Here is a 13,734-nt window from a genome sequence, read left to right as displayed (position 1 = left end):
AAATGTCAGATATCAACAAGCTATTTAAAATCAAAGCCAAATCTATAAATTATCAAATTAATTTACATGAGAGAGAGAGGGGTATCATAACATCAAATGTATCTTCTTTTGACACGTGCCATCTATTCTTTATCACACCCCGGTTCCTTGCTGTCACCCACAGTTTCATTGTTTTGAAAAAGCTTTCTGCACCAGCACCTTCTCCCCAGTAATAATGCTTATGTAATGGTGTTGACAACTATCAAATTTATCATTCTAATGGCTCGTTATACATCTGCCACATCTGTAATGACAACGAGATAAAAACTGCCGCTTGATTTACCTCACTGCCATAGTCCATTGGATTTTAGTTTGGGGAGAATATGCCTAAAGTGAACAGAAGCAGGACCGCAAGGGTGGAAGGGCTAAGCCATTTAAAAAAGTGCAGAATCATAAACCTTGCCCCAGGGGACAACATATTAACAATAACCCCAACAGGAGTTTTTGAGCATAGCAGAGTCTTTCTCTTACAGATGTAGCATGGAGGACACTGAGTGGTCCAAGGGCCCAATAGGCGCTTTCACACCAGGTATAGTCATAGGAACTGGTTGCATTCATAGAAGCAGTAGGAACTCTAAAGTGACGCAAGCTAGCTGAGAGCAACGTCATTTTAAGTTCAGCATTCAACAACGTGGATGGAGAAGTGCCTACACTTTGGTGTCGGTCCATCTATTACTATTTTCCATGTCCGTAGAGATAGTTTGTGGAGTAAATGTATGTAAACTATGTGTTTACTTTGCTTTTTAAAAACCACGGGTGCTGGTTTTGTGTATGGGATGTGTTCGGCAAGTTATCATACACTTACTACACTGGCAGTTTCTACTGTTGGAGTTTCTCAAGTAGGAGCTAATTTAGTTTCCCCAAAAGGCATTCCTATAACTAAAATTGTTCCCAGTTCCTGCGGTGTGAACCATAGACTGTATAAAACAATGGACGCAGTGTCCGTGACGTCACCCGTATGTTTCTGAAGATAATTTTTGAAGCCCAAAGTGGGTGAAGCCGGCCGTCGCCAACTTGGATAAGCGAAAATGGGCAAAGAGGTTGGACGTGGGTGGAGCTGAGGTGCCTGGTTGCAGAAACCACACCCACCTAGCTCGATGTGATCATGTTAGCTCAGGTTAAGGAGCTAATGCTACTATTTTATACAGTCTGTGGTTTCAGCCTACAGCTAATCACAGTCTGTCGAATTCTGGAGTGTAGTAAAGTTTAAAAAAAAATTGTAAATAATAAATAAATTATTTTAAATAAATTAATAAATACAATGATATTAGAATTTCTCTCACCAGAATTTTTTTTTTAGCCCAGACTCCTTGGATGGTCTGTTAGTACAATTAACCACACAGCAAGCCATATTATTTAATAATTGTATGAAATAATCCCAAAAAAGCACAAACACGGCAGAGATGCCAAGTTCAGTGGCTGGAATTAGCTGAGGTGACGTGACGGCTAACAGGCAGCAGACAAACGGCTAGTAGTGACATCAGTGGCAATTTTTGTAGGCCGTAAACATATCGTTTTTTTTCTGCTGTAAAGTTTGGCATTTTAACATGGGGGAAATATGGCATTGACTCCATTTGGAGCCAGTCTCTAGTGGCCAGTCGATGAAGTGCAGTTTAAGTCACTTCCGTGTTGGATTCAAGAGAGAGACCGGAAGGTTGCCGCTTGATGTGAACACACCAAAAGGTGAGGTACTTCCACCAATGCAAAAGACCAAGTAATTTGTTTTCTTTTTTCACACATTGTTTTCTTTTTTTCCCCCAATTTTTTTTTTCTGTCTTAATTATTCTAGTCTCTGTTTTAATGGTTAAATTAAATGTTAGTAATCAGAAAGGATGTCTAATTCATTGAAACCATGAAACATATACAATTTACAGTTTTTTTTTTAGAATTGCTTAGACACTAAAAGTGGTACTTGAGGCCCACTCAGTGAAACGGTTTACTCATATACCTAATCTTTTGACCAACTCTTCAAAACTGCAAGCACATTACGTGCTTTAAACTCAGTGTGTTATTGTAAAACAACTTTCTGCAAAACACAGTGTCTACATTACACACATCATTCAAAACTAACAGCTCTTTTGTTTCATTTGGGAAACTCTGCCATTTAAATGCCACACTCATTTACTGAAGACCTACAGCCAGTGATCATGTGTGAAAACACTTATAAATAATTTGTTAACTTAGAAATCAAATCTCAGTGTTTTGAGAAAGAAATAATTTTTACCCCCTTGCATTTCTGTTTACATTGTATACACGTATATGTATATATGATTATATACTATGTGTGTGTGTGTGCACGTATACACACACGCACACGCACACACACACACACACTCACACACACACACACACACACACACACACATACACACATACACTTAATATGCATACAAGCCAAGTCAGAAACTCAACTTTATTTCTAAGCGCTTTATACGATATAGATTGTTTCACAGGAGCTTCACAATAATATCAAATTCAAATTCTGCTGTAAAGTAGAGCTCTAAAAAGTCAATAGTGTCATTATACAGCTCAAGTCAGTTCAGTATTGATTCAATTCAGTTGCATAACTGTGTAAAATTCATCAGTTGTATATGTGCATATGCATGTGCGAGTGCTATGACAAACTTCTGTGCACTCCACTGCACACTGAACAAGCAAAAGGCACACAAGGGCGCAGCTCGCGTCCAGTGTAGACAAGATGTAAGTTAATGTTGCTTTCTGATGCTGCGTTTGAATTTTCATGCCACATTATTTGACATTAACGTGGGCCAAACATTTTTCTCTCACGGTCCGGATGTGGCCCGCTGGCCGACTATGAGGAACCCTGGGGCCGGTTGCATAAACGGTTTAGACTAGTCTTAAAAAGTTAGTCAACTAATTGTTTTTCTTCAAGACTGGTCATAGCTTTTTAAATTCAGTTATGAAAAGTTAGATTGGTCTTATTTGTATTGGAAAAGTAAGACTGATTACCCTTTGGCAACTGCTAGTTGGTCAAACTATTTTTTAAGACACAGTCTTAAGATGGTGGCTAAGTTTATGCAACTGGCCCCTGGTGTAGAGTTTTGCGAAATGGAGCCATAGTTTTAAAAAACTGTGTGTAAGCATTTGTAAAAACTGTAATAACAATTTATATATATAATCTGTGTTTTCCTTTTTAATTTTTCTGGTTTCCATTTTAATGGTTTACGTTATAATCGAAAACATGTCTATTCAACTGAATTGTATGGGATGTGTTCGGCAAGTTATCATACACTTACTACACTGGCAGTTTCTACTGTTGGAGTTTCTCAAGTAGGAGCTAATTTAGTTTCCCCAAAAGGCATTCCTATAACTAAAATTGTTCCCAGTTCCTGCGGTGTGAACCATAGACTGTATAAAACAATGGACGCAGTGTCCGTGACGTCACCCGTATGTTTCTGAAGATAATTTTTGAAGCCCAAAGTGGGTGAAGCCGGCCGTCGCCAACTTGGATAAGCGAAAATGGGCAAAGAGGTTGGACGTGGGTGGAGCTGAGGTGCCTGGTTGCAGAAACCACACCCACCTAGCTCGATGTGATCATGTTAGCTCAGGTTAAGGAGCTAATGCTACTATTTTATACAGTCTGTGGTTTCAGCCTACAGCTAATCACAGTCTGTCGAATTCTGGAGTGTAGTAAAGTTTAAAAAAAAATTGTAAATAATAAATAAATTATTTTAAATAAATTAATAAATACAATGATATTAGAATTTCTCTCACCAGAATTTTTTTTTTAGCCCAGACTCCTTGGATGGTCTGTTAGTACAATTAACCACACAGCAAGCCATATTATTTAATAATTGTATGAAATAATCCCAAAAAAGCACAAACACGGCAGAGATGCCAAGTTCAGTGGCTGGAATTAGCTGAGGTGACGTGACGGCTAACAGGCAGCAGACAAACGGCTAGTAGTGACATCAGTGGCAATTTTTGTAGGCCGTAAACATATCGTTTTTTTTCTGCTGTAAAGTTTGGCATTTTAACATGGGGGAAATATGGCATTGACTCCATTTGGAGCCAGTCTCTAGTGGCCAGTCGATGAAGTGCAGTTTAAGTCACTTCCGTGTTGGATTCAAGAGAGAGACCGGAAGGTTGCCGCTTGATGTGAACACACCAAAAGGTGAGGTACTTCCACCAATGCAAAAGACCAAGTAATTTGTTTTCTTTTTTCACACATTGTTTTCTTTTTTTCCCCCAATTTTTTTTTTCTGTCTTAATTATTCTAGTCTCTGTTTTAATGGTTAAATTAAATGTTAGTAATCAGAAAGGATGTCTAATTCATTGAAACCATGAAACATATACAATTTACAGTTTTTTTTTTAGAATTGCTTAGACACTAAAAGTGGTACTTGAGGCCCACTCAGTGAAACGGTTTACTCATATACCTAATCTTTTGACCAACTCTTCAAAACTGCAAGCACATTACGTGCTTTAAACTCAGTGTGTTATTGTAAAACAACTTTCTGCAAAACACAGTGTCTACATTACACACATCATTCAAAACTAACAGCTCTTTTGTTTCATTTGGGAAACTCTGCCATTTAAATGCCACACTCATTTACTGAAGACCTACAGCCAGTGATCATGTGTGAAAACACTTATAAATAATTTGTTAACTTAGAAATCAAATCTCAGTGTTTTGAGAAAGAAATAATTTTTACCCCCTTGCATTTCTGTTTACATTGTATACACGTATATGTATATATGATTATATACTATGTGTGTGTGTGTGCACGTATACACACACGCACACGCACACACACACACACACTCACACACACACACACACACACACACACACATACACACATACACTTAATATGCATACAAGCCAAGTCAGAAACTCAACTTTATTTCTAAGCGCTTTATACGATATAGATTGTTTCACAGGAGCTTCACAATAATATCAAATTCAAATTCTGCTGTAAAGTAGAGCTCTAAAAAGTCAATAGTGTCATTATACAGCTCAAGTCAGTTCAGTATTGATTCAATTCAGTTGCATAACTGTGTAAAATTCATCAGTTGTATATGTGCATATGCATGTGCGAGTGCTATGACAAACTTCTGTGCACTCCACTGCACACTGAACAAGCAAAAGGCACACAAGGGCGCAGCTCGCGTCCAGTGTAGACAAGATGTAAGTTAATGTTGCTTTCTGATGCTGCGTTTGAATTTTCATGCCACATTATTTGACATTAACGTGGGCCAAACATTTTTCTCTCACGGTCCGGATGTGGCCCGCTGGCCGACTATGAGGAACCCTGGGGCCGGTTGCATAAACGGTTTAGACTAGTCTTAAAAAGTTAGTCAACTAATTGTTTTTCTTCAAGACTGGTCATAGCTTTTTAAATTCAGTTATGAAAAGTTAGATTGGTCTTATTTGTATTGGAAAAGTAAGACTGATTACCCTTTGGCAACTGCTAGTTGGTCAAACTATTTTTTAAGACACAGTCTTAAGATGGTGGCTAAGTTTATGCAACTGGCCCCTGGTGTAGAGTTTTGCGAAATGGAGCCATAGTTTTAAAAAACTGTGTGTAAGCATTTGTAAAAACTGTAATAACAATTTATATATATAATCTGTGTTTTCCTTTTTAATTTTTCTGGTTTCCATTTTAATGGTTTACGTTATAATCGAAAACATGTCTATTCAACTGAATTTATAAAACTATAACAACTTAATAATTTAATATATATTTTTTATAATAATAGGGCCCTCTGCAATGTTATTCATTCATTCATTCTGTGTTGTGTTTTAATTTTTCTGGATTTATGATTTAATACAAATTTATTATCATTTATCATTTATTCATAGCTCGCAACAGTGCTACCCAAATTCAGCCATAAAACATCAGCAATTTAATTTATAATATATCTTTTAAAATGTAATTAATAATTTTTTGGCAAACAAAGTGCTGCACAACAGAGATTTACTGTTAAAATTAAAACCTGGAAGAAAAATTGTATGATTTATTCTTTAAAAAAATATTTCTGTCACATTTATGTTTGTCACATATTTATGATATTCATTGTGGAAATCAAAGGCCCTATTAAAAAATATACTATTAGTTGACTGATACCCCAAGGTAAAACACATCAATGACCTTTGGAATTGTGTGAAACTCTATTCTCAAAATGTTGTGCTTTGGAGTAATTGATATGAGGCTTAGAAATCTTATTTTTAACCTGGTATGCATGGAAAGGTCAAATACACAAATTTAGCTAGTTATTATGCATACCGTTTACATTTGCTATCGCTTTACAGCCCTACAGTCTAGCAGTATGTTAGACACTGGAAATCAATACACGGCAGGCCTACACCAATATAGCACTTTTTATCTAGACTAACTTCAATCTGATAATGACTTCAGGGCTTTTTCAGAGGTCACAATGAGAGGAAAGTGTCAAGTCCTTCCCAGCTGCAGATCAATGAGAACAACTGATTTGATCACTTGCCTGCTAACAGTTCCAGATGCTAACTGAAAGCACAGCTATTAGTATAAGAGGGTCATAGCAGAAGTCAAGTACCATTTTTCCGCACAGTCCTTTTTTTGGACAGCTGATGGAGAAACAGAGTCTCTAATAAACACATTGTTTTAGCTGAGTCATGTGCTTAATGAGTCTAACTTCTACCAGCGGTGTAATCCCATAGGCTTATTGTAAACATTCGTTTTGATGAAACAATAGAGCCAAGGCTATGGAGACCCAATGAGCAACATAAAGTATCATTAGAAAACAGGACAGTTTTGCTGCCGGTTGTCAAAACAGTACATGATACAATCCCTCATGGCCTGTTGCACAGTTGAGTGGTTGAGAGAAGTAATGGCTTATGTCAGCTTAAACACTTATTGTGTTGAGCGGAAGACTGCAGTCAGCCTGACTTGGCAGTCTCAGATAGATTCTCTTTCATCCCCGGAAAAAGGCTGGCCAAGAATTAATTTTCTGCCCAAAGCCAACTGCTGACTGAAAATGGAGGCCGCGCAAGAGAAGTAGTCATGCTTGACTTGGATTTAGCATGGTAAACCATTGACCCGCCTCTTGAAAACCTCCCATCATGCAGTTTGAATGTACTAGATGCTCGCAAACTCCATTTTAGAAGACGGCATCCGATTTCCGTTAAAGCTCCTCCAAAGTCTGTTTAGGAGTGCTGACTCAGAATAAAGTTTCACACATACTGGTGGTGGTTAGATGTTCATATGCAAAACTACATATTTGACAACGCACTTGTCGTCTATTGAAAAACCTGAATAATTAGGGCCATCCAGACCCCATTCTGACATGCTTCTTAGGAAGCATAATTGTGTTCAGAAAAAAAGAGTGCAAACTGAATTCAACAGCGTGCAGCCCCTTGCAGTACATTTGAATTCTAGATAATAAATTCAAATGATTTTGTGGCATTTAAAAAAATTTACAATTAAAGCTGTAACAGTGGCGAGGCTACATAAGGGTGGCAATGGCACACTAAGATTGTTGGCTGGTCCATCCAATGTATTTATGTGAAAAACAAGTAAAGATCAATAATATCATGGTGTATAATTGCTGATTTTCCAGTTGTGCACTTCGCTATGGCAAATGGTAAATCCAAATGCTCTCCCTCTGTAAAACAGTCCCTGATTGGTTTTTACTTATCGTCTCTACCCACTATACTAAAGTCCCTTTAAGGCAAGTGATTTCACTCAGCGGCCATCTTTGAAACACCTCTTGGGCAGCTAATTCAGTCATGCAAGTACAGCTCCTATCTCTTTGAATGGGGAAACATCAAATTCTCCAGAACTGTTCACCAAGTTTACGAATTACATTTCATATTTGAAGTCATCAATAAAATCTGACAATGGTCTCAAAAATGTTGCAGCTGGAGCTTCTAATGACAGCTGCAGTGACGCGATGACTTTACCATTGAGCTATTGCTCTTTTATTCAGAAGGCGGGACTATGGTGGGACTACGTTTTCAAGTGGCATTAGAAACCACTGTATCATTGTCATTGCGACACGATTGGATCCCGGAAATCCTACAGCTTTAGTAAAGCAGTATGTAATGCCACTCTATGAGAATTATCTCAAGATCTACGCGTCATGTTATGTTTGGGCTCGTTTGAATTGAGAAAACCTGCTCAAAATAAATATATGTGATCTACTAATATTTGGTGAAAACGCTGCCCAATGGGTATACTGTTTACATGTACTTGGTACTGTTTGCTTTCTGCCTGAAACAATTATGCTTGTGGTATTCTGCTAGTTGAGACCTTTTCAACGATATATGACACAAGACTATCTGTTATGATGCTCAACACATCACATTTAAATGTAAAGTCACATTTTATTTTCATTTTAGGCATACATTTTCGGCTCATATTTTTGACCTTTTTTCTTTCAGCCAAAAAACGATAAGGCCATTTTAGCTGTCAAAATTTTCATCCTTATTGATGTACTTTAGTGTGAGAGTAGGCACTGAGGTCCACCCTGTTTCACCAAGGTCCACTCACTTTAAAATTTCTGGCCTCGCCACTGAGCTGCAAATATTCAGATTGTAAAATTACAGCTTGGAACTTTCAGAGGAAGTAGAAATTAAAAACTTTGAAATTCAGATCATGTTGGGCCAAAGGTCAAAGGGAAAGTAGAGATTGTCAGAATAGTGGAACCAATCACAGAGCTACTACAGTTCTCTGGCACAGCTAGGTGCCAAAAGTGAAACAAACCTCGTGAGAGATGAGACTGAATCTACAGTAGTTACTTTTTTGTCACTGACTTTTTGTTCCACCTTAAATGATGCAATGCGTCTTTGACATGTCTGTATCTATATATTGTTCTCATAAAGAAATATAAACCAATGTTTCTGCATTAAATATAACAATGCGTCTAGTCGACTATAGGCTATATACTCCATTAATAAATCAGAATACAGATATTAAGAGAATATGTCATCCAGCTAAGACTCCACAACCCTTTACAAAGTAAAAGGTCAAACATCCGTTAGATATATTCAAGGAGCTCGTAAACAAGCAGTCCATCAAAGTCAAACATATTTTTCTTCCCCTTTTTTCACCCTAGAAGTGGCATGAACTTGAGCCTGCAGCATTTGATCAGCATCCTTACCTCTCCTTGTCATCCTCCACTTTGTCAAAAGCAACCGTTGTAGCGGCAAGGCTCTGGGCTTTTCAGGCTGACTAGGTGACTGGTGAACCCAGTCTGAAGAGTCCATCGGCCGTCATAACCTTGGTTCATGTGCAGGCTTTTATTCTCAGAGAGACAGTGACAGTTATGCAGGCTGATTTTTGTCCCCCTAGAACCAAATAAATCATGTTCAACCTTTGACTGGCTGGACTAGCAGAAACGGCACAACAGCACGGGTCACAATTACAAGTCAACACCCTGCTGAACTTTATGTCAGTTGTCAGATTGGGAACCTCTGCTACCGCTTTGTCACTCAGAAATACTGTTGACATTGCTGCGACAAATTAATTTCTTTTTCCAAACATTCGGAAACAATAGCAGACAGTGATATAAATAGAAAGACAATGTGTTCACTCATGCAGTGGAACGAATGAGGTACAACAAAGCCACAGCATTTTTTTCAAGATTTTTCCAGTCATATGCCTGTGAGGTTCATTCATCACAGTTCTCAATTTCATTTATCTTACTTCCCAATTTTCCTCGCAGCTATTTTACAGCCACACAAAATAGATAATTTCAAATATATAGGGGATGGTTGTAACACTTTTCCGTTTCTCACATTCATTAAATGTATATTCATCTCTTGGATAGATTTGTTGCACTTTCATGATGGCTATCCTTAATGGGAGACATACAAGGTCATGTGAATATAAAGTTAGGCCTTTTTATTACTTATTTAGAAAAAGTCTCTCACAAAAGTTACACTTATACATTTATAATTGCGTGCTGGCATTGGTTCATTCATTTTTTTCGTTCCATTTTCCCCCAAGAACACTTCTAAATTTACTGTATAAACTTAATTTTCTGTAAAGCTGCTTTGCAACAATTTGTATCGTGAAAAGCGCTATACAAATAAACTTGAATTGAATTGAATAGTTGCAACAACATACATTATTAAGTGCGGCCTCAAATAAAATGAACTTTAACATTTTATTATTGTCAGCTTATGCAGGAAAATAATCAATTTGTTAAAAATACGCATAAGTAATGTCTTCTTTGATTGAAGAAATACTGATTGTTAAATTTACAAATAAATAGTCATGGACTTTTGATCCTGTTATTATTTTATCTGGATTTTGCCATAGAGAATACAGTTGAAAGTGTGTACAACTAGGTGTTGCTGGTTGGGTGGTGAATAACGACTTAAAACAAGTAGGCTTGGAAAACAGGCATGCTTCTTCCTGAACTTTTTCAGCTGTATCTATATCAAGAATTGAATAGAAAATTCAGAGGGTTTTCCGAACAGCATAATTGATGTTTACGCAGGGGACTTTGAAGCGAGAACACTGCTGCCAGCCATATTATGGGGTCGCTCCAAACAGAAGTGCTAAAAAAGTACTTCTAAAGGTTTTCATAGGGTTCAACCGATGGACAGTTTGCTCTCAAGACAAGATTATTTGTGCCGCAGAACCTCTCACTCTGAGCTAATAGTTATAAATCTGCTCAAAGTTTGCCAAGCATAATGTAAATTAAACCATCTGCACCTGCAAACGTGCTCTGCTTCTGTAAACTAAACGCTGTGAAATTCTTTGCTCGCACATTCTTTTAGAAAAGTCTAAAAGAAACTTTTTAAAAATTTTCCAGTAACCTCTTTTTTTGTAATTGATTATAAGTGATATTACACTGCAAAGTTGTTGTATAATGAATAAGCTTAAAGGGGGAAAACTGCATTAAATAGTGCATAAAGTGATGTTGTATTTAGTTATTCAACATTTACTGTGAACTACATGTCTAAGCTTTTCAATTATCTTATAGTTAAACGGCACGAAGCATTTAGAATTAAAAAAAAAAACTTTTTGGTTTGCATTCTAAAAGTGTCTATTGATGAGGCTTCTTTTATGTGTATCTTTTAAATAGGATGTAATATCTAACACCATTGCAAATTTGTTTAATCACTTTTCAGACAAGGAAATAATCTTGCATGTACAGTATATGTGACATAATTGTATTTTTTATTCTCTCACTCACCCACCTACATACTCCCTGGTTAGACCCTCTGTTACCATAGTAACAAGGAACATATACACTTGTGGGACTGTATTCAATTTTCAGGTTTATAAATACCGAACCGTGTCAGTGACCCTTCAATAGAATTTCCATTATGTGAAAATGAAGCAACAAATTAAGGCCTCTTAAAAGGAAATTGCTGTAAGCACCTGACCTCAGCCCAGTTGTTTCATTTCAAAATCATTCATTCTTGCCACTTAAAATGAAGGGCAACAGGAAACGTAACTCTCGTATTTATACAAAATCTCTGTGGAACTTGTGATGCTTGCGTAAACATAGAAAGAATAGTTATGAGAGTGCCACACTTTTTTATAGCACAAATATACAAGCGACTCCAATAAGCATTAGCAGTAAGATATTATTATTTTATGTGAGTGAAGATGGTTTATTTGTACAAATGTATTTTTCATCAAAGTTTTGTTTTCATATTGAACTATTGCATGTCTTGGAGCAACACAAAGTAGGTGATGTTTTGTTCTTGGATGAATCAGCATTTTTGAATCAATCGCTTGAATGAATGATTCAATGACTCACTAATAATGACAGTAGCTCATTTCATTCCTGCAGGAGTCAACATTTTTGAATGAATTAGTTGAATGAATGATTTGAATACTCAATTATATATAATTAATGATGTAACCCTCAGATAGAGTCATTGAAAAGAGAACTATCTTTTTTATGTTAAAGAATACAAAACAAAGTTCACAGTTTTCAGAAAAATATCAAGCAGAACAACTGTTTTTAACATGGATCTTGGCTGTGTGACACTAAAGACTGGAGTAATGAGTGCTGAAAATTCAGCTTTGCCATCACAGGAATATGCATTACATTTTAAAATGTATAAAAATACAAAATATTTATTTTCAATTGTATTATTTCACAATATTACTGTTTTTCATAGTAGTTGTTGACCAAATAAATCCATGGTGAGCATAAGAGACTTATTTCATAAATAAAATATTGCAAAAATCTTCAAGAGGGTCTAGCTACAGCCTTGCACTTGCACTCTCATACTTGCACTCTCAGACTTGCACTCTCAGACTTGCATTCTCAGACACTTGCGCTACCGCTAGTGACGTCACTTGCAGTCTTTTATTTTTTTATTTTGTTCTATTTATTGATTACTTTTTGTTTGAATCGCTCAACATTTTACAACAGTAGCCAGGTGGTGAAGACAAAAAAAAAGAAACTAAATTACAATGTCAATTGCAATCGCCACTTGCACTCTCCGCTACCTGCGACGTCACTTGCAATCGACACAAATCGTGCGTGTTGCCAATGGAGACAAGACTAGGGTTGCCAACCGTTCTATATAATACGAAATCGTCCCGTATTTAAGGCATCAAAGAAGCGTTCCGTATGAAAGCTATACGGAACGCAGTTTGTCTCGTATTTAAGGCATATGCCGTATGACCACCTAGACCATACGAATAACAAACTCTAAATTGAGAATTAATCATTCTTTTTTGACAAGTGTTTGATTTGTGAACGGGAAGGCTTTAAGACCAAGCGGAATCCTCTGCCAGCAGGTCGCTCCCGCTTCACAGCGAGCGGGATTTGCGCTAATAGGTTGTTTGCACATGACGTCACTGATGACGCGCGAAATGCAGCTGGAGGGCAGGAAGTGATTTGTCTCTATAGGAATCACTAGCAGAAACTCAAAATGCCAGTGTTTTGCGTTGTTTATGGATGCTTAAATTGGCCAAACCGAGAAACCACAAGGAGCTTTTATCGTGTACGAAAATGTGTTGCTCATAAGTGGGGAAAAGTCAAGAAATTGATTGAAAAACACAGGAAAAAGTGACTTGTAAACCTGCGTCTGCGGTCGGGAGGAGCGACGCTCGTGCATGTAAATGGTTATTATAGGATATAATAATATATTAAGATATTTATAAAGATATAAATAGATTGGGCTGCCACCTCTCACGCACGCATTGTGACAGTCAGAATTCACTCAGTGCTAAACGCCACACGTAGACACTTAAATAAGATATTATTTGCAGTTCAGAGAGCTTCACTGATTATAAAGGAACATCGTGAGATTGTGATCAATTGAAGTGAGTGACAGCTTTTTAGTGATTATATGGAAGCGCTATTTGCTCGCTTTCTAGGCAGGCTATAATCAATTCAGAATTTGAATAAAAGTTTTGTTTTAGGTGCTGCTAACAGGACCAACAGCCACATACCCTGTACATGCAGCAAAGTTTCAGGAGTGACTGAAAAAGAACGGATGAGATACAGTAAAGTCGGTAATGTAGGCTAATGTTTTAGGCATGATGCATTTATTTATATATATATATATATATATATAGCGAATTTTCATTGAATTGCTGCACACCTTACAATCGTATGAGGGGATCTCTCTTCAACCACCAAGCTATTACAAGAGAAAGGTATTGATAATCACAATATGTTGGACGTGATCCTTATGTTATAAAGAGGAGCGATTTTTAAACTAAATTGAAATACTTGCCTGCCATTAAGGCGATGGATATAGCCTAAGCA

Source organism: Sinocyclocheilus grahami, unplaced genomic scaffold (genome assembly GCF_001515645.1).
Source record: "Sinocyclocheilus grahami isolate Dianchi unplaced genomic scaffold, SAMN03320097.WGS_v1.1 scaffold909.1, whole genome shotgun sequence".
Taxonomy (NCBI): domain Eukaryota; kingdom Metazoa; phylum Chordata; class Actinopteri; order Cypriniformes; family Cyprinidae; genus Sinocyclocheilus; species Sinocyclocheilus grahami.
Note: the sequence above shows the minus strand (reverse complement) of the source record.